General features: G+C 40.3%; 1 long non-coding RNA gene across 1 annotated transcript; it reads left to right on the top strand.

Moving 5' to 3' along the window:
- Positions 1–10087: 10087 nt before the first annotated feature.
- On the top strand, positions 10088–24868 carry LOC137189172 (uncharacterized). The gene is made up of 3 exons (XR_010929597.1): positions 10088–11607; positions 23731–23931; positions 24416–24868. It is a non-coding gene; the product is annotated as an uncharacterized lncRNA (long non-coding RNA).
- The last annotated feature ends 1931 nt before the right edge of the window (positions 24869–26799 follow it).

Raw genomic sequence — 26799 nt, 5'->3', positions numbered from 1 at the left:
TATGGAGACACGTTTTCTGGTGGACAGTGAGTTGAAATAAAACAGACAAGAGTTAAATAACCATCACTGTTTCAGCAAGTGAGGTGAGGCTACATACAGTATGCAGCCAGTGATTTTCAGAGCATCTCGGTGCAGGTGTATTGATGGATCAAGTGTTTGAGCGTGTGTTTGAATATGTTTACTGCTTAAAACTTTGAGATATTTCTTGGGAGTTTTTGATCTTTATGGCTTACGGTTGTTGCAGCTTGAATATAGCTGTTTGTAATGAGGTGTTTGTCTTTGCAACATGATATTATGTGGTTGATTGGTTATTAATTAGAGGTTGTCACAATTTTTTTGTTGGGGTTTTTTTTTTCTCTCTTTGAGTCTTTTGAAACTTTCTCTTGATAAAAAAAAGTGTATTTAACTTTTAATTACAAAACACACCAATGCCCAAAAATAAATAGCTAATTTGCTAAGTGCCAGTATTTTAGAGTTTAGTGTTTTTATCCTGTCACATTGACAGGATAAAAATTTCCCTTTTGACCTGTGCAATTTTTTCCCCCCAAATGTGAGTATTTTAAGGTAAGAAAAAAAGAAATTCATTTCTATTAATTAATCTCCAACTAAAATACATTAAATAAATGTGGACTAAAGACTAGCTTGAGTGTACGTGTGTCTATGTGTGTAAACGGGCCAACCACCAAGCAGAAGTAATTGAGCTGTCAGGAGGAAGTCATAACAGCGATGAGGACTAAAGGCCGAAAGTGTGATTGTTTGCATCAAGACGTGAGTGTAGAAATAAAAGGAGCAGAAGTTACAGTATTTTTATTAAAGGAAAAGGAAGATTGAACATCATCATTGACACATTATAAAGCCTTAGTACGTACTCTTCAATGAGCAGACACTGGGGTCATTAAAAACAGAGCGATTAAGGAAGCAGGGCTGTCCAATGAAAACATGTAGGGGATGTGTGTTTCGGTGCTGATAGAGCAGCACAGGGGAGATGTATGAGTGGACTTTGCTCTCGTTAAAAGCCTTTGTGGAATTTAATAATGCTGATGTTGTGTGAAAAGCTCACAACTCCAATTTGGGGTCTTTGAACAGTCTCTTTGGCAGGTTGTGAACAACATGTTGGCATTTTGGAAACCCTTTCAGACCATTAATGAACAAATATGTTATTAAGCTAAGAACAAAGCTTTTCTTAGATCCTGAGCAGTTGACATTTTGGAGAAGCACAATATGATATCTGTCTGGGAATATGAAATTAGCATTTATCTTCATATTGACACAGACTTCCTGCAGATATGTGAAGATCAGCATGTATATGAATATACTGTACATTTTATTTTATGTAAATATCTTAAAAGGCAAGTTCACAATTGTTGTTGTTGTCTTAAAACAACAGGCAGGTGCCCATATGAAGAAACAGTTGTTTTTCCTGCTGTAGTCATTCCTCTTGTTCATACTGGCCGTTTAAAGACCCCTAAATGTGCTTTCAATGTAAGTGATGGCGGACGAAATCTACAATTCTCACTTTGTGCAAAAATATATTTAAACGTCTAGCTAAAGCTAATATGAGGCTTCAGTCATCCAAACGAGTCAAATCAAGTGGATACCTTAGGAGGCTGTGGCTCAGGAGGTAGAGCAGGTTGTTCACTAATCGGAAGATCGGCGATTCGATTCCCGGCTCTTCCAGTCCACATGTCGATGTGTCCTTGGGCAAGATACTTAACCGTGAGTTGGCTGTGCCATCAGTGTGTGAATGTGTATGAATGATTAGATTTCCTCTGATGGGCAGGTTGGGACCTTGCATGGTAGCCCCTGTACCATTCAGTGTATGAATGGGTGAATGTGATTCGTAGTGTAAAAGTGCTTTGACTGGTTGGAAGACTAGAAAGGTGCTATACAAGTACAGTCCATTTACCTTCCAAAGTTAGTCTTTTTTTGCACAGATTTCCCTCTTTGTGTCACTAACCCTTTACTGCAGCTCAATGGAGAAACAAAAAGAGGGGATTTTGTACTAAAAAAAAGACTTAAACTTTGGAAGATATACAGTTTATTTGACAAACTCAGGCTGCTGGAGCCTCATGTCAGATTCAGATATGGATACCTGACTTTTGTTTTAAGACAGACTTGAAAAATTGTGAACCTATCCTTTAAAACAGCATTAATTGGCTTCCGTCAAAGCTGTTATAGCTAACATGTTAGCAAACAACTGCCCATTTATACATATGATTAAACACTGAGAAACATTAGCATCGGAGTCATGTTTGTGTCGTAGCTGCTAGATGTTCCAGTTTCTTCACCAGCTAGTTGCTGATTTGTCTGTCTGTTACTTGGCGCTGGGCAGGGAGCGTAACGTAGGTTCAGCAGAGTCTTTTGACTGAGCTGAAAGAGGCTAAAATGCTTCGCAGAGTTGACAAGAACTGCAGAGGAACAACAGAATTCACTACACAATGAGTGACACCTTTCAAACAGTGATTTGATTCATTATTAATAAGAAAATAAAGAGTGCAGCTTTAAGAAGACAATCCTTAATGTTGTTTCCCCTTATGAGACAGATATTTGAGTATTTTTTTAAAGAAGGATCGTTGTTACTTGAGAACACACGTTTTATCATAACGAGAAGGGAAAAGTCAGTAGTGTACTGAGCAACCTGCCGCATTCACAGCGCTCAGACTCTCCAGAGATACTTGTGGATATGAAAGTGAGAGGACCCCAGCTGATGGAAGTTAATTATGGTAATAAAGTGTGTGTGGCCTGTGGGACTGAACATTGCAGATCTGTCTGTTGTGGCTGTTGGACTCTCTGCTGGCAGGATCATAAAACAAAGGATCAAGAAGTGTCTTAAAGCGAACCCGTTATCTTGTTGTTTTATCATATGAGGATATGAGATTGTTGCAGACTGTATATCGGAAAATCTTCAAAATTTTACTTAACTGAACCTGAACTATGCACTTCAATTTCCCTGGGTGAAGTCAATAATGTTTCTCATATCTAATCATCTACTCCAAAAGAGGTGCTTTAAAAAGCTATTGGTTGTAAATGAGGTGCCACAAATAATATAAAACATCAATCAGGTTTCGGTGTCCGTTCCTCCAAATTGAGTCAACGTTATTATTATTTTTTGGTCCTTTGCAGTTAGTGTAATTGCATAAAATGCTGCACTGTGCTTCCCTATATGCCACCATAGATCAATTTATTAATTTCTAATTTGAACTCGGCCTAAATTATACTGACAGACTCTCGTTGCTTAATAAGCATGTTTATGTAATTAGTGACCTTGAAATCAGATCAATTCAATCAGATTAAGGAGGACTTTCTACAAGAAAGGAACTCTTTAACCGAGAGGATGTAATTTTATTCTAGACAACAAGTACCGACCCTTGTTTCTAAATAGTATGTTTATATACTACAAATCAGTTTTGCCAGTTACGTTTTGATGGGAAACATAATTGCTGCCTGGATTATGTCAACTAGCCCAATTTTTGTGCCAGTGCAACGTTTTTAGTACGGCAGACAAGTAATAGGTGGTCGGGGTGGAAAGTGCAGGGTCACAGAGAGCAGGGTTCACATCCTGAGCAAGCATGTGGGTAGGTTTAGGCAACAAAAGCACTTTGATTAGGGGAAAGATTGTGGTTTCAGTTAAATGTTAATAAAATCAAAAAGCATTGTGTTTTATGCTTCAAGCCACTGCGCATATTTAACCAAGAACACAATCTTTCCCTTAGTGCCTAAAAAATAACCATAAAAAAATTAATTATGCTTTAGTTGTTAATATTGGGCAGCATTAGATTTCCACCACAACCCATTTACTGTTGCAAATTAGTAGTATATTAATGTGATTCCTAGGAGACAGGGTTGCAACTACAGTAAGAATGGAGAATAGTAGTAAAAAGCCCTTCCTGCACAGGGGAGATGCACATCACCTCCAAGACTAAACTGTATACTTCAACGTGTGCTATTTTTTTCTTTCCCTTGCATCTGGTCAGCAATGGAGTCTCCAGGCTCTTGTAGCGATGATAATATTCTGCTTTTCATGTTTCTTAAAAGAAAAAGGAAGTATTGGATTCACCAGTCTCAGGCCCCAGGTGATAAGAGGCTGGTGAGTTTCGCTGACTGGCCGTGTGTTCAAGGGAGAATCATAATCTTTTTATTTGTTTTCCAGGCCACTGAATCTTGAATGAAAAGACTATTTACTGCTCCTGTTTTTTTTACCTTTATCTGATGACTTTGGTCAAGACTCATTTATAAAATAAGACCCCCTAACCCTAAAGACACCCAACAGACATGGACTTCATCGGTCAAATACTCATTTTATACAGCGAAAGTCAAGAGGAAACAACACATCTCCAGGTTTTTTTCCCCCATTGTTCATGAGTGTGTCTTTGTTTTGCAAGAAACAATAGAAACACATGCGTTTAACTACATGCTTGATCTAATATATTGCATGTAAATTGGGACCTTGTGAAGAAATACCTTCAGGGCGTTTTCAAACCTGCCTTGTTTAGTCCGGTTGAAGCCGACTTTAATTCATTTTTCCCTTTGGTATGATTCGTTTGGGCGGATCTGAATACCTCAATTGTACTCAGCTGCGGACCAAATCAACTGTACCGAGACCCTTTGAGGAAGTGGTGTTGGTTCTCTCCCAAACAAATTCTGGAGTGGTTCATTTGCAGTGGGAGCACGATCTGACCTTCATCTGACCCAACTATAAGGTGGACTCTGCAAGCTAGCTGGAGAGTGAATCGAGATCCGACCTGGATTAACAACGAAGTACGTTGCATTTGGCCAGAAGACGTTCTTCCGGACCATCGTCCTGTGTTTACGTTCTTGCCTCTACCCCAAACAGGACAACCAAAGGATGCAATGCAACAAGTTCACCAACTCATCCACTCATTCGCACCAGAGCAAACTAACTAGAGAAAACAACCTAAGAGGAAAATATATTATTATTATTATTTCTGACAAAAATTGGCCTCCAAGACACATTGTAGATTTGAGTAAAATAAGCAGCAAGTGCTTGTTAACTAAATGCTAGCAAGCTACTACGTATATATATAAATGTATGTTCAGGTCCATACATCTCTGATTGAAAGCAACCAATCACACATTCCTTTTCAGGGCATTTTCAAAAGGCATTCTGGGAAATGGAGGCATCTACAAACTGAAATAGAGGTAGGTAAGACATAAAGGAATCGGGATCACCAAATAAAGCAAATCACATCATTTCATAACAGAATAACTCCTCATTGATTATTGTCTGACCATTTTAAAGAGGAATTTTCCTTTAACTCTCCACTCCACTCAGAAGAAGACTTCACTGCCACAAACCTTCATCACTTCCTGAGACTCTCGCTGCAAATTGATTAAGTTCTCATGTATCCTGCTGAGTTCACACACTTTACACATCACCCAGCCAAACACATAATTAGGACTTCAGTGAACAGAACTCCCCACGCACAGCCAGTATTTTCAATCAGGTGCTGGTCTGTCCCAGGAACATCTTAGGTGAAAATCAAAATTAACCACCTCACACTGAAATGAGATTTTGCTACAGGCGAAACACATTGTTCGCTCCTAATAAAGTCACAGTAAAGTCATTTCAGTGTGCAGTGGTTAATTCTGATTTTCACATAATTAGGACTATTACATCCATCAAACTGTGTTCACTCCCCAAATAATCTGACTAATATGGCATAACCAGATCCAGTCTGTCTTTTCTGGTGCACAAATGAGAGGAGAAGCTACACAAGCAGTGAGCGCTGCAGTATGTTCTTCTTACCGTCCTCCCCCCTCGCTGCCACTCCCCCCCCCTTGGGGAGTTCAATGGCAGGGTCACGGTCTGCATTTGAACTGGAGGACCAGTGGTATTCAGGATCAAAGGTCGACTCCGAACACTGCCGACTATGAGAGCGAGGGTCACAAACTAAAACCCTGCTTGACCTTTTTAGCACTCTGCATGGTAATACTGATAGAGGGCTGGCGGGGGTGACGGGGGGGTGTAATGTTTGAAATGAGTCTGTTTTAAAAAGACAGTTACAGACACATGCAGAGGTAAATCAGTGTGAATATGGGCAGTTATGCCTTTGAGGAATGGAGGATTTACAAGGCCAGAGTTGATGAATGAAGCTAGATAAAGGAAGCTAAAGGGCGACGCCGGGTGAAAGACATGCAGGGTGTCGGTCAGAGTTCAGGGTAGACAAGAGCTTTGTTTTGCTCTTTTACTCTCAGTGATCACTGAGTTCAGGGACAGAGCCAAGGAGCAAAATGACATCTAGAGATTCATTTCTGACTTTAAGGATAGTTGAAAGGAAGATGGGACAGGATCAGTCACGGACACTTTAAAATAGCAGTTCCAGCCCGGATTCAAGCCCAGTTAAATCAGATACATGCAGAGGTTAACGTGGTCCAAGAAATAAAAGAACAGTGCATGATGCTATCCAGTTTCATGGACTCTTGATCCTCACTGTGGTGCGTGTGTTCTCAGAGTTAAAAAATGTTGCACATCACAGAAAACAAATGTGTTAAAGATATGTGTTAATGTAAAAAGCACTTTCACAAAAGTAAAATGTAATTGTATCCTGTGGTTCAAAGTTTATTCATGTCCTTGGAAACGGCAGTTGAGAAAACAATCTCGCTATAAAGTCCATTTGGTGGCTGTTCTGGAGCTTTTTGGCACATTGCATGGTCTTCTATCAGCACATGGAGTGTGATCAGTTGTCATGGAATGGTAGATGTTCAATTTTCCTTTTTTTCGGATCATTTTAAACCCGCATTGACTGATTGTTTGTCCACTTGGGGGCAGCAGAAACAAGTAGTGAACACAAAACTGACATATCATCACCTTTTCAGTTGATATGTAGAACTTATACTTGTAGAAGTTGTTTATTTACACATCTGTCAGTTATAGAGCAACATTATCATTCATGTTTCTGTCCATGTGGTGAATTTAAGTCCAATATTCACTCTCTTTTAGCTCTGTTTTGGTCTCTACCAACTCCTGAGGGAAATATCTGTCTTTTTAGCTGCTAAATGCTCCACCACATTCACCAGCTAGTCTACAGCTAACTGTGTCTGTTTGCCATTTGGTGCTGAGCAGGTAGAGAGTGAACCAAACCAGTAAAGTTGCAGCCAGACAACTAAACAATGAGCCGAAACTCACTATAAAGCTCCGTAAAGCCGAGGGGAGCTGCAGAGTCGCTGATAACTTCTCACTGTCATTTGATACATTGTTATTATGAAAAACATTCCCATCCACGTTGGATCTAGCAAACTCCATCTGTTAATGAAAATCATGTGATATGACTGAAAGCCCCAGAACAGCTTCTGAATGGATCTTATGGTGAGATTTTCTCAACCAGTAAACTGTTTTTTGTTGCTTTTCCTAACGCCATTCGCATTCTGAAAGATATTTGGAGAAATTTGGAGATATTTTGGAGATAATCACACCATCTGGGAGTAGTATGGAAAAATTGCTGCTCGCATCCAGTTCAAATCTCTGATGTTGGCCTACAGAGTAGCGAAGGGAACTGCTCTTTCCTACCTTCAGGCCACTGTCAAACCTGATACTCTGGCCCGACCATTGCTCCCCTCTTCCTCTGGATATTTAGCCTTCCCACCACTCACAGAGAGACCTTGTGGTTGCTCATCTTGATCAAGGCTCTTCTCTGTTCTGGCCTCACACTGAAGTAAGGAGAGCAACGTCACTGCCCGTCTTCTGCTGCAAGTTAAAAACCCACTTTTTCCGATTACATTACTCTTTCTAGCACTTACTCATGACTAATTTTTTAAAAGAAAACAACCTAAAACATTTGCACTGTAGCACTCAACACACTTTTAGTTTATTTAAAAGCGATACGCTCCCAAATTCTTATTGCGACTCTCTTTGGACAAAAACATCTGGATGTTGTGTAATGTAAAAAACAAATAGAAAACAGTAAACTCATCTTTAATTTCTTTACTTTTCTCTCCACTGATGAGGTAATGTTTAAACCCTTTCAGTCTGTTTGTCTGGCAGCAGAATATCTCAAACATCTGAAATTTCCATGAAATTTGGCAAGCACATCGGCCTCCTGCCAACAGAAAATTGATTCGATTTTGGACCTGTGATTTCTGCAATGATTATGAAAGTAACATGATACAGACTTGATTGCGAATCCCGAGAGGATGTCTGCAGATTTGAGTAATCAGCTTAATCTAAACATTAAGGTGATAGGACTAATGTGTTTGTGTATAGCGGGAAGATGAATTTCGGTGGGTGCTCGAGGGGGTTTGTGCTCTCCAGGGTCTTCTTTTCAATCCTGTAAGAATTCAGCAAAATAAGTGATTATTTGTAGTTTTGGTTAAACTTTCAGTTACATTTCTGATACACTGCATTTATATACATTTCTGACATACTGCAAATAAGGAATCTTGTTGCTGTCTTGTTGCCTCTCTGTCTCTCTTTATGAAACACCTCACCTCTGTGATTACATTTTCGATTTAATAAGGGAAATCAATGAGCGATAATGGCTTTAACCTGGATTCACCTCATCATGTCCTTCATTAAAAAGAGAAAGCACCCCCATTATTTTGTACAGTTGGTGTGTGCGTGTTTGTGTGTTTGAGTTAATTTGCGTGTGAGAGTGTGTTTGTGTGTGCCTGTGGCTGTGAAAGTGGGCTACTGAGGGGAGGTTTTTCTGGTTTCAGCTTGCCAGTGAACGGCATCTCTGTAGCAGTGCCAGGGCCGGACAGGCGGTTGAGGAGGGGAGGGAGTAAAGGAGGGGAGGGGGGGGGGATGCTGGGGGAGGGGTCAGCGGTTGAGTTGGCGAGAGATGGACATCAAAACAACAAAGGACAGCGGGGGCGATAATCCCACCTAATGCCCCCTGTCTGCCCCATGTCTGCAGTGGCTCTCTGGTGAGTGGCAGATTGAGTGCACTCATGCAAAAGGTTACTTGGGTGATCAAGTGCTCTTGTCAGGGGCGGGGGCAGTACAGGCTGCCTGTCTTCGGTGGCCGCTGTGGGCCCTCGTTCGCTCAGAGCAGCAGAGGCGACTGCGTTTTTATGCCGCTGATTCAGCAGAGCTCGGCCCGCCTTGTCGTCCGTGGTCATGCATTATGTAACAGGCCCTGTACTGTCTGGACAGTAAGCGCTCGCTGATTGGGATGCTCTCAGACACGACACAGGGGTCAGTCAGGGATGAGACTGCAGTCCAGTTTGGAGAATTATTGATCCCTTGGCTCGATGCGTTCTCTGTCTTCATTCTCTTCTCCATCCATCCCCCTCTCATATAAATACTATAGGAAAGACTAAAAGTCTACAGCCATACTAGCGGCTCTGTGCTTTGAGCTAAATGCTAATAACAGCAGGATAACATACAGTAAGTAACATTTAGTATTCAACAGTAGATGAAAATTCAGGAGATCACCAAAGTTATGACAATGTGATAATATGGGTTTATTGAGAGGGAGACATAAATATTGAATGTACCAAATTTCACGGCAGTTTATTCAAAATTACGGCAATCCATAATAAACATCGCACTCTAAACCGCAAATGTCAACATGACAATGTCATTTTTAGCGTGATTTGACACATCAAACTGAATAAAAATATGTTTTTCAAGTAAAAAACTTAAATTTTTTACCAAATCCCCACAGCATTGTTGTGTTTCTGTGTTAAGTAGCAACTGAAGTTATTAAAGTAAGAAAATCACATTTAATTATCCCTCTTTGACAGTGTCAACATGTTTTATTTTAAATACATTAATAGGTTAATAGGTAATAGTTTTGGAAAATGCTCAGCCGGCTGGGGCATCGTGGCAGAGGTTTGTTTGATTGACATAAGCTGGTTATGCCAGTTACCAGTGTTACATCGTACAGACAGAAAAAAAGTAAACAAACCTGTAGCTACAAGTCATGGACAGAAAGCATGTCGCTAACAGGGATTTTGAAGAGCAATGAAAAAAAACAGCATCTAACGGGTCCAAATTGACATTTTCAGGTATATTTACATTTTAATGTGCTGCAGCTGAGCATCTAATTAGCTATCTCGCTGCTAACTGACATTAGGGGTGCATTTTTTCTAGGTGAATGTTTGTTTGGTGACTCGTGGAACAAGACATATGTTCATTTTTGTAAGTTACATACAAAGGACACTTTAGCAGGAAAGCTAATGTGGGTTGTTGTCCAGAGTCCTGTGTTGTGTAGCCGGATGCAATCAGGCTCAGTGTGACGTCAGCTCTGATATGATGATAGAAACCCTTTTGGTTGTAGATTTTCTTCTCAAAAGAGAACAAGGGACAGGTGATTTACAGAGCAGATGTGTATACTGTAGTAGACAAAAAAAGAGTTGGAGTTTAAAATCAACAGGAGCATTGTGGGAAATGTAGGACAACATAGAAGTTGATATAGTTTAAGTGAAAGTTGATACAACAAAAATTCGCATAACAACATGGCTCTTAAAACAGTGTCTTCCTAAAATACTTGCTTGCTGTATGTTAGAGCATGAAAAATTGTCCAGATATAGAGTCTGAGTGTGTGAGATGTTTTTAAATGCACAGGATGGAGCAAAGGGACAGACAGCTGCTGAGTGCCAGGAGCAGAGCTGGAGCTTCTGGACCAATAGCAGAGTTCATGTTTTCAACTTTGAGCAGCAGCAACAGTCAGCGCTCAGTCTGTTTCCGTGGCTACTAGCTAGGCAGGCTGGGGGGTTATATCGGTTTATATGTAGCAAACATCATCATGCAGAGACCTACATCAGGTCACATGGGGAAAAAGATTTTAGAAGGGCTTGGGAAAATCAAAAAATAAACAAACAGACAAACCAAAAAAAAAAAAAATAATGAAAATAACTACTGGACAGAACAAACATCACAGACGGATATATAACAGTGTCAGAATATCTGCTGCAACCTGAAAATTGCCACATTTATGTGTTAATAAACAGCTCATATTAAGCCCAGAGGACATGAACCCACTCAAGAAAGAAATGATTTCCATTAGCACATAAAGCTGCTGGAGATGGAACTGCTTCACCACATGAAATTGTTGTCGTATTGCAGGCTCATCGGCACGACTACTTTAATAAAAACACCTTTTTTTGTGGATATGTAAATTCTCTGTAGCACGGCCGACTCTGTCGAGGTGAGCTTAACTCGAGGATTTTAAACGCCTTCTGTGAGATAAAGGAATTTTTAGCTGAGGGATCTGAGTGAAGGGTTGGCAACTGTCTTCACTGGACGGCATTCAAGTTGTGTTTAATCTGCCCGTGTGAACTCCACCGCCGTGGCCATCTGCTCACTGACACAAAAGCAGTGCATCAATACAATTCTGTGAATTTTCTGTGACATTTCTCACATCAATACCAGTTATTTCGGGCTGATACGGTATTTTGACTATGACAGACACCAGTGCTAGCTTGTAAAAGCTCAGTTTGATGATCAGTACTTCAAGTGATAACAAAAACATAATATTTTTATGTCATAAAGTCAACAGGACTAAACCTACTGAGAGTAACAAGAGTTTGCTGAGGGAGGAAAGCAACATTAAGGGGTAAATTAACCCCTGAAAATATTGTTTTTTGTGGACCTCCAGGTTCAGCGCCTCACCTTGCTGCAGTGATGTACAAGAGCATTTCCAAGTCTGTGAACTTTTTCCCTCTTTCATTGTCAGTTTGAAACAACTTCATATGCCTCATTTACTTTTTATGAATATCAAAAGCTCACATGATAAAAAGTTATCTTTCTACAAAACCATATATTCAAAGAGCCACCCTTGATACTGTATGTTTTAAAAGAAAATATGGTTAAAAGTAATACAAGTACACAGTTTCACCCAAACTGACAGCTACAAAAGTAACATATTGTTCTAGTTCCACTCTCAAAATTATACACACATTTAATATGTCCGTGAGTATTGCTGTAAGTGACAGAAGGAAGATAAAGATAAATCAACAAAAATCAATGATGTCACAATGAAAAGTGGTGGGCTAGTTCTCCTTTAGTTGCCAAAACAGAGACAGAAAACATCCAGTTGTATTCTATGAATATAAGACATCAGCTGTTTTTGGGGAAAAGTTAGTTTTCTGAAGTTAGAACAAACTTTCACACTGTTGGGAAAGTTTCTCTGAGATACTATTAATCCCGAGAGATGCGAGTCCTCATCCTTAAAGCTTTTTCTCTTGTAAAAGGTGAAATAAAACCATCGAAGCAGAACGTGAATCCTACATTCATGTAGCTTCATCAGTCACACACTCACACTCTTCTGTCAGGCTCTTTAAAGTGGTCAAAATAATTTCTCTGTCAGCATTTTTCAGACTGTTTTTGTTTTGTCTGTTCTTGCTGTTTATCATCTGTGACAGCAGTAATTCTTGACCGCTTGACAGACAATTTGGTCTTTATGTGTTTTTCTGCAGTAAAGATGTCGGGAGATGCTTTGGACTTGTTTTCACTTGTCATGAATTTAGAAACTCATGGAGGTTAAACTGAGCTAAGGAAACACTTGTAGGTTGGATAAACTCTGAAAGACTTACTATAATCGGGCTTGAAGACACTCGCTAGCCTAAAAACATTAAAGTTACAAACAACCCATAATGCAATGCTCTCTGTAGGAGCCAGAGTCTCTCCATTCAAATAGAAAATCTGATTTTGTGAACACATAAATGTCCAGTCCGCAAATATAACAAAACCCACACTTTTTAAAGGGAAAATTCACCACTGTGAATATGATTATTTCTTGAAAGTAGGTCACCTATGTAATAGAAATGTGCCATTATTTTTTAAATTGGCGCCCTATGACTAGAGAAAACTGGGGAAAAGGCTGTAATTTCCCCGTACTGCTCTGAAGGGGGGAATCCTACAACATGCATTGTGTGTGGTCCCATCCAATCAGCTACTGATGGTGTGTTTACAGAAGGTAGCGAGTACGTTTCCCAGTAGAGTAACTGGTTAGCGGAGACTAAGTATTATATCGCTTCACTGAGGGTTATTTCCATTTACAAAATGTTTTTCCTCATCGAGTCTGAATATATCGCACCGGTGTGCAAGGATCATAAAACAAATGGCGCACTGGAGTCATGTGTTATGTGGATCAGTGCAAACTTACCGAGAGTTGCACACGAGCCAGAATACAGAAACTGCCAGAGCTGCTGGTGGGCAGTCAAAAGACTCTGCTGTCTATCAGCTTGGTTTGGGAAACAATCATGGACGAAGGGGTGAAAAACTGCAAGTAAAGACTGTTTCTTTTACTTATTTTGGACGATGAGGAACCAGGACCAGATTGTGCTCAAGCTGAATGCATCCGCAATGAATGCTGTTCTGTATTCAGAGTTGGCAATGTCAGATATAATATTCTGTCAGAAAACAAAGTCAGGTTTACCAAAGCACTGCAAAGTTTGTCTCCATTCTCTCTGACTCTCTCTGACGGTCGATGCTGCAAAAAGGAACAAGGACAAGATCCCTCACTGGCTTCCCACCCCTGAACACGACAATTGTATATGTTGCAATGTGCAAGAAGTTCAGAGGTAGCTCTACCAGGAAGTGAAGTCATGTGGTGCTCATAGAGATACTTACCAACATGTCCATATCACAAAAACATTATCTCAAAACAAGTACCTCTGTCAGCCCATTAAATGAATGTGATGCTACATACAGTACAATAAGTTTCATGGTTAAATCTTAAGGATGCCCTATTAGATTAACTAGGAACTTTTTTTTGGTTGTAGTTATGTAAAAAGTGGGCAAACTTTTTAAAGACATAGAGGCTTACACACTCTACAGACTGCCATAATCACGTGTGACTCTTTTTCTACTCTGACGAAAGACGTGTTGTTTTTGGCACATATTTGACTGCTCCTCGCTGCACGCAAACGTTGCCTCACTCATATGCAAGCAGTTTTTCTTGAGCGAAAGGGTCGAGTGACCTTGTGCGGTGACGCGGGGCTGTGAGGAGTCAGGGGAGCGGTAGATTCTCACTCCGGCCACGACTCTGTGACTTTGGGTCGTAACTCCAGAAAACAGAGCGGCGAGAACATTGCAGCCGTGTCCTTGATCAGTAGCTCATCTCCACCCGGCGCGGCACACCGGCCCAACGTGCTGTGGCACTTTATGGGGGATCGAAGCTGCTCAAGTTTAATGTGTTTGTGGCTGTCGCAGCTCTGATAAAGGGCGCAATACATAACACAGAGTAATAGAGGAGGACAAGCCAATCAATAGCCAGAGAGGCCGTTTGACCCGCGCTTAAAAATGACAAATCTCCAGCCTTGCATGACTGAGAGTGTCTCTCTGCTTTCAGCTGCAGCCAACCACGGCCTGCAGGGACAACGTGGAAGAATAACCAGAGTGGACACAACGGGACTCATTCACAAACAGAGCGTACGCACAAATCTGTGCTTAAACCGGGAGTATCAGTATTTTAAGCACAAGTCCAGGATTCATCAATATCTTCTTACCTGAACTTGTTCTCACTCTGCAAACAAATTTAGAGCTGCCTCAGACCTTAGTTCATAAACGTCCCAAAGTCTTAAAAAATGATACGGTTGATATTTATTCAATGTAAACAGTATATTAGAACCACAATTATTTAAAAAATGATTGGGTCTAAACATACAACATTTAAAAGTATGAAATTGCTGATAATATACAATTTGTTTACTACTTATAAAATTAATAGCTTAGAAGTTGTAATCCATAAATCATCATCATAATTATAAAAAATATTATTACTATAATAAAACTGTCCTGTTCCCACTTTTAGATGACGATAACTTATATATTGGAACTCGAATATAGGAATGTGGCAGCATCAGATTTAGCCGTGATACATGTAGCTGCTTTTGCTACATCCCGAAACACGATGTTAACCTGATAGATTAGATTAGATTAGATCAATTATAAAGATCTACACATGTGCCAACTTTTTATTTTGTTACAGATGTACTGCGTGGTAGCGGTGCAACAGGATGTATGCAGACTGTATACAGGATTCACAATCGGTTGTGCCAGTGACATGTTTACCAGCCAAATCCGCCGTCTCTGGCTTCTACTTCTGAAACTATTGTTTGCATTTCATTAGCAGTAAAGTTTTTCCACATTTTTACCATCACTGCCCTCTTTGCAATGAGTGACAGCTCTCTCCACTGCTGCACCGCTCCAACAGAGCTTTCCTTATATAGAGAAATGGGGACGTGGTCGTATGCTAATTACCGATAGCGCCTGTCAGTTTAGAATGATTCTGATTCACTAACATACTCACAATGGTAAGAACAAAACTGGCCGGTGCACATGTGTCATGAATCCGACAATAATTTTGCGTGTGCACTTATTTTGTGTGCAAAGTGAGAACATTTCTGCGCACATATTAGTGAATGAGGTCCGATGTCTGTCAGGCGGAAGAGGCTCACAGCTTACAGCCGGCTTGTGCGTGTGTGTGTGAAATCTCTGTTTCAGGTTCAATCTTAAAAAGGCCAAACTGGCAGTAAGAGTCTTGTAAGTAAAGACTGGGGCTTCACCTGTGAAAAGAGGCTTTTGTAGAAGCAGCCTCCTGTTTCCTGGCAGATAAAGCACATCTGCTTCACCAGGAGATAACACCATGCATACACTCACACAGCCCCCTCTCACTCTCCGCTCGTATGTTCACCTTTTCTTTACCTTTTTCTCCTGCTTCCCTGCCTTCTCCTCTTCATTCATATCTATTTATGTAATTCCCTCATGCTAAAGTGCTCACCTCCATCCCCTCTGCAGATTTTCTTCAGCGTTTGCTCTCATTTTCTTTTCTCTCTCTCTTCCCCTCGTTTCATCTCTGCCTCATCTTTTCCCCTAACCCGCCCGAGGACCAGCTGCTCCACACTGACACTGTCTTCTCTGTTATTATGCGTTTGTGTCGTTTGTCCTGAAGTGACCTGTCCTGTAGATTACCCTGCCCTCTGTCAGGATGCGGCCTCTGGGATTAGACCGCTAACCCCACGGGGTCGTGTGTGTTTTTGCTCGAGGGCATCCGGATAAATGCCTCCGAGGGAGCTACCTGCTGTTGTTTGACTTGCTGAATGAAACATGATTATTTCTAGACAGCTAATAATGAATCTATGTGCTCAGAGTCAAATTACCTGTCAGTCCTGTTTCTGTTTGCCATCAACAATTAGGGAAAAAAAAACATTTGCATCTATCAAACTTGACAAATTAAAGCATGTTGAAATGAAATATAGATTGAAATAGAACGAGGTTTATACATTTAATTTAACCTCCAATCAGCTCAGAAGGAAAAATAAAATCTTTATTTATTTTGTGCTTCTGTTCATCTTTTAACTCCTTGGTTTTTCCATTTCTTGGGCTTAGAACACATTTTTTCTTGTAACTTTTCCAATTTTCTTAATGCTTATATAATAATGAGATGGACGTAACATTAGAGGAGCCGTCTAGTCTGTGGCTAAACTGAAAACCCTGGTAGCTTAACTCACTGAGCACCAGCCCTTTTGTCATAAAACTACACCAGCTGGTGTAGGTACGGTTAATCATCCAAATAAGTGTTTGGAGTACAGGTTAACCTTTATGCTAATTATGTAATTTTCCATATGTTTCATATTTTCTTCTTTCCCCAACAGCACAAATATTCTTAAACTAAAGAGAGAGAGTTTAAAATATGTTATCCACTCTTCTTCTTGGATGCATAATCATCCATACTGCTGTAGCATCACTGCATAGCTCTTAAAACAGCAGCTAAATCATTTTAGCAGGCAAGCTAACACTAACAAAGTGAGCTAGCTAACCTGCCTCTAAAGGCACCGTGGACTTGCTTCCAGGACTTTGTATGTTTTGTATCTGGCATTTCAACGCAGATTTTTTAAAATAGTCTCATCCTGAGGTCTTGTTTCAACTGAAAACACATCAAATTAAGGCATCAGAAAAATACTGCGTTGTCACATTAGAGCACCCAGATGTTGACATTTCATGCTTGCAGGATGGAGAGTTTTGTCACTACTATAACTGAGATAATTAGATCAGTTTCATCCCTGCATCCTCCAGTCTTTAATTTTTTTTAAACAAAATTGTAGTTCAACAATAAACAAAAGAACACTTGTAAATCATTCACTCAACAAAACAAGTACAAAAGCACAGAATACAACGACCTTCTGGTCTATAAAAGCACACTTGTAATATGAGAATATGTACATAAATTGTTACTGAGCATTGTTACCCTACATGTAATATTTTATCATCTACTAATCAGGTAAACAATGCCGGCCCCTGGTCTCTTTGTAATTTAAGAGAAGCACAGACAACAAGCAGAACATGGCAGCCATAATAAATCCTCCTGAGCTGCGGCCACTCTGGGAGAGATTTACTATCGAGTGCATTTTCCAAAAAAACATCCTCGAGTATCAGGGTCTTCCGCTTCCTTTTTATTTGGACAGTGTACAGAGACAGGAAACATGAGAGGAGAGAGAGTGGGGTAAGAAATGCAGTAAAAAGGTCCCCTGCTATAATCAAACCAACAACATTGCAGTTGTGTCGTATGCACCTTAAACATCAGGTTATACTGACTGCACAATAATCCACAGCAGAGAAAATATAAAAGTACACTTTCGTCAACTATAAAATTTGACAGTTTTATATATTCTGATAACATTTGAAGTCTTTTCTGTTGTACAACCCCCTGCCCACTGCTTTTATAACAAATAAATGTCTTAAATGAGCCTTTCAGACATCCATCTGTTGTCCTGCCTGCTTGCCGATTGATCTGTCTGGTTTATCTAGTGCTTCTCGCCTTAAAAGTGTAATATGTAACTATTCCGCAATAAAATGTCTAAAAACTAGATGTTTTGTTTGGTTGTGTACTTATTTACCCCAAATGTTTCTTTTCAAACTCAGAGAAATCTGTAATTTTAATCAAGGTAATGGTCCGTTTCATTTGGTCGCCTGTCAATGGTGTCATACACCCTCTACCAAAGAGTATATGTGCACAAGATGATAATCAATCAATTGTGTGCATGCATCGGCATTGTGCATCTACCAAAGAGTCTACACATACAAGATAATACGTCGGCGTTGTGGTTAACCGCTAGAAACTGTCATAAATTGACTTTTATTCAGTTTTAAGCCACATTTTTATGATAAACTTTTTAGATCTTGGTTGTTTTTAAGTATATCTTTTAGCCGGATGAAGGATTTTAGTCATCTGGATCTTAATTTATCAGAGAAACAAGCCAAACAAACGTTAGCAGCAGCTCGGCTCACACAGAGCCCCTCACAGACATCCCGTACCCGCCGAACATGGATTTTTAACGTGAAACTGCTTCATTCAGTGTTTTTACCGGTTTTAATCCCTGAGTATGTTTGTTTTGAAGAGGAGGAGACTTCTGCAGATAATTCAGCTCCTGGTAAAAACCTACTGAACATCTGGATCTTAAGTTGTCAGAGAAACAAACAAACATTAGCAGCAGCTCGGTTTGTAGCCCGTCTGGACATCGTGTGTCTGCTGCACAGCGTCAGGAGGAAACCTCTGCAGATAACTCACTGTAGCAACTCTGATGATCCCACACTTCCTCACAACGTCATCAAACTCCATCTTTTATTATTGCATTGATTGAGTCCTAGCGGCAGAAATTACATGTTGTGTGTTTAATATGTAGGCCTAACTAGGTATTTTCAATATTTTTATAACATATTAACAATATAAAACCTCCTTTTGTGAGCATGGTGATACATCTAGAAAAGTTTGCTTTATCAGGTCTTTTGCTGATGGAAACATTGAGGAAATAATAAAATCATTTGTCGAGGTTTAACATCGACAAAAGCAAACTTTTATATACTTTATATTCTCTCTCATGTCTCTGTTTTCTCAAAACATCCTTCTCTTTTCCTGCTGCTCCTCCTCCTTTGTGTTGAGTACAGATTAAAGAGAGTGAATCAATAAGCTTTTACCTGCGATGCACCTCATGTTCTACCTCGTTGTATTTTAAAAGAGCAGATTCTCAGCTTCAGCTCAGATATTTTTTTTGGTAAAAGGCTTGACAAAACGATTATGTAATTTGTGAATTTAAGTCCAGTTTTCCTGCATTCTTCCTGCACTGCTCTTGTTTGTTTAAAGGACAGAACAGAAAGATTTTAAGTCAGCTTTAATCATTCTGATGCTAAAATAGAGGCTGTGATGGACATATGGATTCACAGATTGATTTATTTTAAATTCGGAGGATGAAGCGACACCACAGTATGTCTGCCTTGATCTTACTGCCAGCATTTATATTTTGATTTTATAAGTGTATAGGTCGACCTTTATGCTAATGAGTCAATGTATTTTCCATATTTTCCTCATTCCTCCAACAGTACAAATATTCTTTGACTGAAATGAGAGTTTAAAACATGTCTGAGCAAATAAAGGCTCATTCTGGTTTTCTTCAGTCTTGAGTCTTCATTTTAGGGAATTTATTCACACACTGGTTTATTTTTTTAAGAACAGAATCATTCATGCTTTTTAAACATTGCCAGAATAATTGCACAAAGCAACATTTTTTCAGTCTCAGCATGTTTGGAAAATGTGAACACTGAGAAACATTTTCTCTTTGTTTTCTCTGAGGAGAGAAAAGTACTGCGAGGACCGACCACAGAGGGACACAGAGGACATGTCCGATAAAATAAAAGCAGCATCAGAGCATAACATTGATTTGACAAACAAGACAGAGCCAGAGCCATTGATTAGAAAATCCAGTATTAATGACTTTGCTCAGCCCAGCACACAGTGTTATCACTGCAGAATCACAAGAGGAATCAAATCAGACAAAAGCAAACACAGATTGGTTTGAATGACTTTCAGTATCAATAAATTCTCTTAAAAAACAGATAAAAATGATAACATTTCCAAATAGTTTGGCCACAGCGTCACATGTTTAGGTGGAACCGGAGGATAGAGGAATTACAGGTTCACCACTTAGGGCCGTATGTAAATAGGTTTTAGTGTAAATGCAGATACTGCCTGTTTCCTGCTGTGTGATGTTGTGATGGGGGATGGAGAGAGGGTGATGTGTGAAGGGGGGGAGGAGGTGTGAAGGTGGTATTCGGGGGTGGGGGTGGTTGGCGGGGGGAGGGGAGGGAGGGGGTTGAAGGTGTCGCTTGGAGAAGCTCATTCATCAAGTCATTACGGGAGGTGGCTCCTGTGGTATTTCAGCCTGTCCATCAGTGGAGGAGGAGGAAGATGGGGAGAGATTCCCAGAGGAGGACCGAGGCTCGGCCATCCTCCCTCCATCTCTCCAACCCCCCCTCCTCGCCTTCTACAACTCCTTGCTCCCCCCTCCTTCCCTCCCTCCCCCCTGCTCCGCTTCTCCTCTGACAGTTCACCTTCTGGCTGCTATTACTCCCCCTTCTTCCTCTCCTCCATCACACAGTCTTCCACTTTATCTGCCCCTTCTATTACATCTTCCATCTCCCTCCAATTCTCCCCACTCTCTCTCTCTCTCTCTCTCTCACACACACACACACACACACACACGCACACACACACCATCCTCCCTCCACATTCTCAGCACTTCCCTCACTCTCTCTTCCTTTTTACATTTCTCCCGGGAGGCAGCCCTTGACTCTCAGATGTCCCTTGCATGCCAAAAATTACTATTGACATTTCAATTCAGTGGGGTTTTTTCTCTCACTGCTCTCTGCTGATGCCTTATAGCAGGAGGACATTTACATGTCAATGGGCCAGACAAAAGAGAGGCAGAGTGTGCCCGCTCCTGTGTCCTTAAGACAGTGGCTGTAACACTGAATTTGTGGCTTCTGTGGTGATGAAGAGGCTTTATGTGCTGAACCTCTGGATGAGTAAATGGATTATTAATATACGAAGAGTTAATTTGGCCCACTATGCCACAACATTTTACCAAGCATGAAGTATCATCAGCATTTTCTGCAGTTTGCAAACTATGGCTATATGAAATGTGTTATAATATCAGTTAGCGACAATTAGCAAAACATACATCTCAGAATTACACATTGCAGCAGGAAAAACTGAAAACAACATGGCAAAAAACTACAAAAAATAGACCAACACAGTAAAGCTGCTAAAAACTACATTTGGGACCTATTATGCTCATTTCCAGCTCTATATTCTTATTCTGGGACTCCACCAGAGTAGATTTGCATGATTCACAGTTCAAAAAACTTCTTATTTATCTTATACTGACCCTTTACGCAGACGCTCAGTTCAGCCTCTGTCTCTAACAGGCAGTCTTAGCTCCTGTCTCTTTAAAGGGGACCTATTATGCTTTTTCCTTATTTTCAGACATATATATAATGTCACAATGTCAGATGTTCATATTAAAAGTGGCCTACATGTCAAATAATGAGGTAAACGTATGTCGCAGTAATCCCTGTTAGTAATAAGCACCGACTGCTCTGAACACTCGGTTTCCAAGCCGACGCCGACTCATTACGGATTTCTTACGGATGTACATCTGCTCCATGCACAGTGCACAAGTCACTACTCTGCTCTGTTAACATTATAGCATTTTTTCCATCGTTTTGGGGGTAGTCACGCCCAGCCATGACTCCATTACTCAGCAGAGCAAAGTAAAATAAATAGTTTACCTGTTGGATGTGTGCTGGTCGTCTGCAGCTCTTCATCAAACATCATCATCACTGTGGTTGTTTCTGCTTGTACTGTTCCTCCCTGCATTATTTCTAACTGATCCTGTGAACAAATATCTCCATATGTTGTTGTGTCGATCAGTTTTTAGCACTGCAAACAAAGCTCTGCTAATTCAGTGAGGAACATGTTCCACTTCCTGTAAACTGTTCACAATAAAAGTCTCCCATTATTTAGTCATTTAAACACTTTTAGCAGTAAAGCAGGAATGATTGGGTTTGCATCTGCGGTAACTTTACACAACTCTGATACGTAAAGTTGGCCAATCAGAACAGAGTGGGCTCATCAGGAGGGGGGCCTTAAAGAGACAGGAGCTAAGACTGCCTGTTACAGACAGAGGCTGAACTGAGGGGCTGCATAAACAGTCAGTAGAAGATAAATAAGGAGTTTTTTTGAACTGTGAATCATGCAAAGCTACTCTAGTGGAGTCTAAAAATAAAAATTTAGAGCTGGAAATGAGTCTGCCGAGTTGCAGCCAGTCAGAGTCGTGTTAAGGTACCGCAAATGAAAACATTTCCTGCTTTACTACTTCATATTAAAAGCTTTTAAATGACTAAATAATAGGAGACATTTATTGTGAAGAATTTACAGGAAATTAAACATGTTCCTCACTGAATTAGTGGAGTTTTGTTAGTGGCACTAAAAAAAACAGTCGACACTACAAGATATGGAGATATTTGGAGCTCTTTGTTCAGCAGATCAGTTAGAAATAATGCAGGGAGGAATAGTACAAGCAGAAACAGCCACAGTGATGATGATGTTTGATGAAGAGCTGCAGACGTCCATCACTCTTCCAACAGGTAAACTACTTAAGGACAACAGTAGAGTTTAAGGCACGCAAGGATAAAGGCTTTATAAGGCTTTACAGCGAGTTTCAGCTCATTGTTTAGCTGTCTGGCTGCAACTTTACTGTTTTGGTTCATTCTCAGCGCTCTCATAGCATCGTTTTCAGCTGCAGAAGGCAGCTGCTTTCAACAAAAAAGCTCTAAAAGCCCACTGTACGCTACCTGCTCAGCACCAAACAGAAAACAGACACAGTAAGCAACTAGCTGGTGAATATAGTGGAGCATTTAGCAGCTAAAGAGCCAGATATTTCCCTCAGGAGTTCGTAGAAAGCAAAAACCGAGCTAAAACAGAGCTGAATATTGGACTTAGATTCACCAGCTAGACAGAACTACAACTCCAAATTAATGATAATTTTGCACATATCAACTTAAAAGGTGATGATATGTCAATGTTGTGTTCACAACATGTTTCTATCGCCCCCAGGTGGCCAAAAAAATCAGTTAATGTAGGCTTAAAGATTACAGTTAGTGGATGATGATGTGTAGAGGTGGTGACCCCGTGTCAGAGGCCCACAGATTCTAGCTGTGTCCCTGCTCCTTAAACATGAGAAGGGTTCATGTGTTTCTGGCCTCATGGTGCATGACTTCAATTGGTTCCATATTGTCTTTACCATAGAAATAGCCTGAAATGGGCTGTGAATATGAGTGTTCATGCATGCAGGCGTGTGTTTGCATGTTTCCATGTGCACGCCTGAGTATATTTCCCTCACAAGAGGGTTTTTCAGACATGCATCTTCATTTCTAAAACCCTGTAAGGTACCACCACCTGACTGGTCCCGAGGCGCCACGGCTCCCGTCTTGCTGTGATTATCTTAAAGGAGATACATTGCATATGTAAATGTCCTGTTTTGGAGAGAGCTGGCTGCTGCTCAAGTGAGGGAAAAAAAAAGCCCCTCAGCATTGATCTGCCCTTCTGCATTTAGTCTGGGTTAAGTGTTCAGCTTCCATTAGGACTAGATTCATGCAGGGGTTTGTATAATTATGCCAGAGTCAATCCCCATTTCTCCTTAGCACTATCGAGCAGCTGCTTACTTTAATAAAAACACATGTCAAATTGAGGGAGAGGAGCTGCTGAGTATATCTGTGTGTGTCTGTTTTCCAGCATGCGTGCATATTCTTGTGTTTGCACATAATTTGAATCAATACACACAGGAAGGAGGCATTAATGCGACTAACCAGTTGCAGGGGGCAGAAGCAGCAAACAGACCTCGTGCACCAAATGTTCTGTCAATTCCACCATCCTTTCAATCAGTGCAACAAACAACTCTTTCAACATTTGTCTCTTTCTCCCCCAGGACACGATTCCTCCTCTCTGTCTGCTTACTGGAGACCATCAATCTGAAGCTTCTCCCCGTTGTCCTTCTTTCATCATTCTAGTTTTTTTTTTTTTTGTCTTCCAATGAGAGCTTTCAGGCCTGACCTTTGTGCCCTTGGAAAGGACCGCTGCGGGTAACAAAGACCGCCAACCAATCAGGCATCGGTCTGAGTGGCCTTGGGTATGTGGGCCTCATTCTTAATGACATAAGAAAGCCTGAAATGGATTTTAGGGTAGCTGGTGATTTCTCCTCACATGTACTCACATGCAAGGACATGCATTAATATCCCTCATAACTCTCACTTTAAAGCTGAAATCCATTTTATTTTCTACATAATCAACCTTGTCATTCTACATCCTCTAGATGTTGAGAGTTGCATACTTATGTTTGGACTTGCTGTGTCATAGCTGTCACGCAGGAAGCATAAATAAGCACTGCATTAACCATTTTTGTAGAGTCATGCGTATAAGTCAACAGCTAAACACTATTAGAGGATGAAAGGAATAGTGGGAAAATACACTCATTCACTTTCTGAAAGTTAGATGAGAAGATTGACACCAGGGTGATATCAATCTTCTCCTTTATGTCTCAGCAAGAAAGCCAATAAGCACATTTCCCAAATTGTCAAACTATTTCGTTAACTCTTACACTTTTGCTATTGCAGTGATTGAAATTAACACAAGGCTCTTACACAAGAAAGAAATATTTGAGGCAGCAAAGAAGCCAAAAGGAGGAAGAGACAAAGCAACTAAATGAAAGGTTTAAGGTGTCAGTATGCTTCAAATAATGTGTTTGTGTTTGGATTATTGATTATTATAACAGCTGAAGCCTCATGTTAGCTTCAAATTAACTGTTAAAAAATGTTTTTGCATACTGTACAAAAATATGTGGACTGTGTATTTTGTTCCCCATCACTTACTTTTAATGGCCGGTATGAACAAGAGGAATGATTACAGCAAAAACAACACGTGTCAATGTTCATTTGGCTACACGACTATTGTTTTAGGACATACTTGAAACATTATAAACCTATCCTTTAAGAGGCCACAGTGTCTATTATAAAACCAAATCATTGTGTTCCTCATGTTCCTGTTTAGCTGTGAACTTCAGCTACATAATGTAATATTACCAGTAATAATGATATTCATTGTGGCACGTTCATTCATTTAAAAATTGTCTCTTCTCTCTCGAAGGTGAAGGAGATAGCATCTAATACAGTGATTAAACTAATAATTTACACATTGTCACATAAATAAAGGGTCTCTCCTCCACAGTATGAGTGATACAATTAATATCCGCAACTTTTACAGAGGAGATGCGGAGTGTCAGTCGCCCTTTGTCTGCACTAATTGTCTGAGGATATAAACATGGCAGCTGAAAATGTGAATTAAGTAGAATAGGTTAGTGATGTTCAACAGGATTATGAACTCCACATCCACGTACTGGGTTTATGGATTGTCTGTTATGAAGGCAAAGACACCAAAACGAGGGACAGAAATGTACGTGTGTACCTAAAGTATTAAGGAGTTTCTCTGTGAGACTGTTTTTCCCGAAGAGCAATTTATGCGACTGTCTGTGTCAGACTCTTTGCGATTATACTGATCCAGTGGAACAGAAAGAGACCACTACTGCTGATGAGAAGAGAAGAATTTGAATGTTTTATACATGAAAAAAGGACAAGAAGTGAGCAGCAGAGAGGCTGCTGGTTGCAGTGAAAACTAAATAGGTGGTGTTCAGTGAAGTATCCGTGTGCTGATAGATATTTGTGGACCCATCCTTCCCCCCCGCCCCCCGTGTGTGTCTGCTATTGGAGACAGATGCAACTAACTGCAACCAATCACTTTGAAAGTAAAGTGCAGAGCCGCCTGACTCACCTGCTTGTCTTCATCCCTTAATCTCCAACTATGCTTTCATTCATCAGAGGCTTGATGTCGCTGTAGGTTTCTACTGATGATACAGCTTCTGTTTCCTTTGACAATCCTTAAAGGTTTAACTGTAGATTAAGTGAAATGAAGACAGATAGAGCCTTTGCCTTATAGGTGAACATTATTTGTCATTAGGAAGTCGATGCAATAAATCAATACCGTTTGTCATCTATGTTGTGCTTCATGTTGGAGGCTTTTGGAGAGAAATATTTAGCTTTTCGGTGAGGAGAGGGACCTTTAATTTTCTGAAGTAATTCCACCAAATCCAGCGTTTTTGTTACAGCTATATTTTTGTTGGTAAAACACGGATACAGGCAGGTATAATTATTTTTAAATTGTAGCTTACACTCTTAAACTATGCTTTGTTGCAGTCAGTGGGTCGAGTAGAAACAGGAAAATTATTATTACAGGGATTTTTGAATAAAGGATCTGTATTAAAAACCACTGCGTAAAACCGTGTGTCATGCAAAGAACAGCAAGTTTAAATAGAATTTCTTACATTGAGTACATTTTGACATCAAAAGCATCACAAATCAGGAAACCATTATTCCTAACATCAAGAAAGTCTGCTTACCAATCAAAAGCTGGACTGAGCTCAGCAAAATGATCATCCAGACTGAAAAAAAAAAAAAGTCAAGTTTTCATTTCAGGAGGTAAACAAATTCAACGCAGATGCAGCAGATTTCCAACAATAACTTCAGACTCATTCTTCAAGGTCGGGGGGGGGGAAATATCCTCAACCTCTCCCTCAGGAGAAAGAAGAGCAATCACTTTACTTCCTCTTATATCCATTTTTATTTTTAACAACCTGATCCCCTTTTGTTTCGTCAGGTTAGCTAGCTAAGGCTAATTAGAGTGTTTCATAGCAACAAGAACAATGATGAATGCCCCTTCAACCCTTTGAGCTCCTGCTCTCTCTGTTGCTACCTTACAGCTGAGCTTGGTGAATGAAAAAAAAAACAAAAAAAACCCCGTCGATCAGATCACAGCCGTCATGATGGTCATAACAGTGTGTCCCCACAACACTGCGGCTCTATGCAATATGTGATGAATGTTTTCTGCATTCATATAGATCTACGCTGCTCCTGAATCGCTCTTCATCTGTTTTTTTCTCCTGACATCC

This window comes from Thunnus thynnus, chromosome 1 (assembly GCF_963924715.1).
Source record: "Thunnus thynnus chromosome 1, fThuThy2.1, whole genome shotgun sequence".
NCBI lineage: Eukaryota > Metazoa > Chordata > Actinopteri > Scombriformes > Scombridae > Thunnus > Thunnus thynnus.
This window is presented reverse-complemented; position numbering and strand designations above follow the sequence as displayed.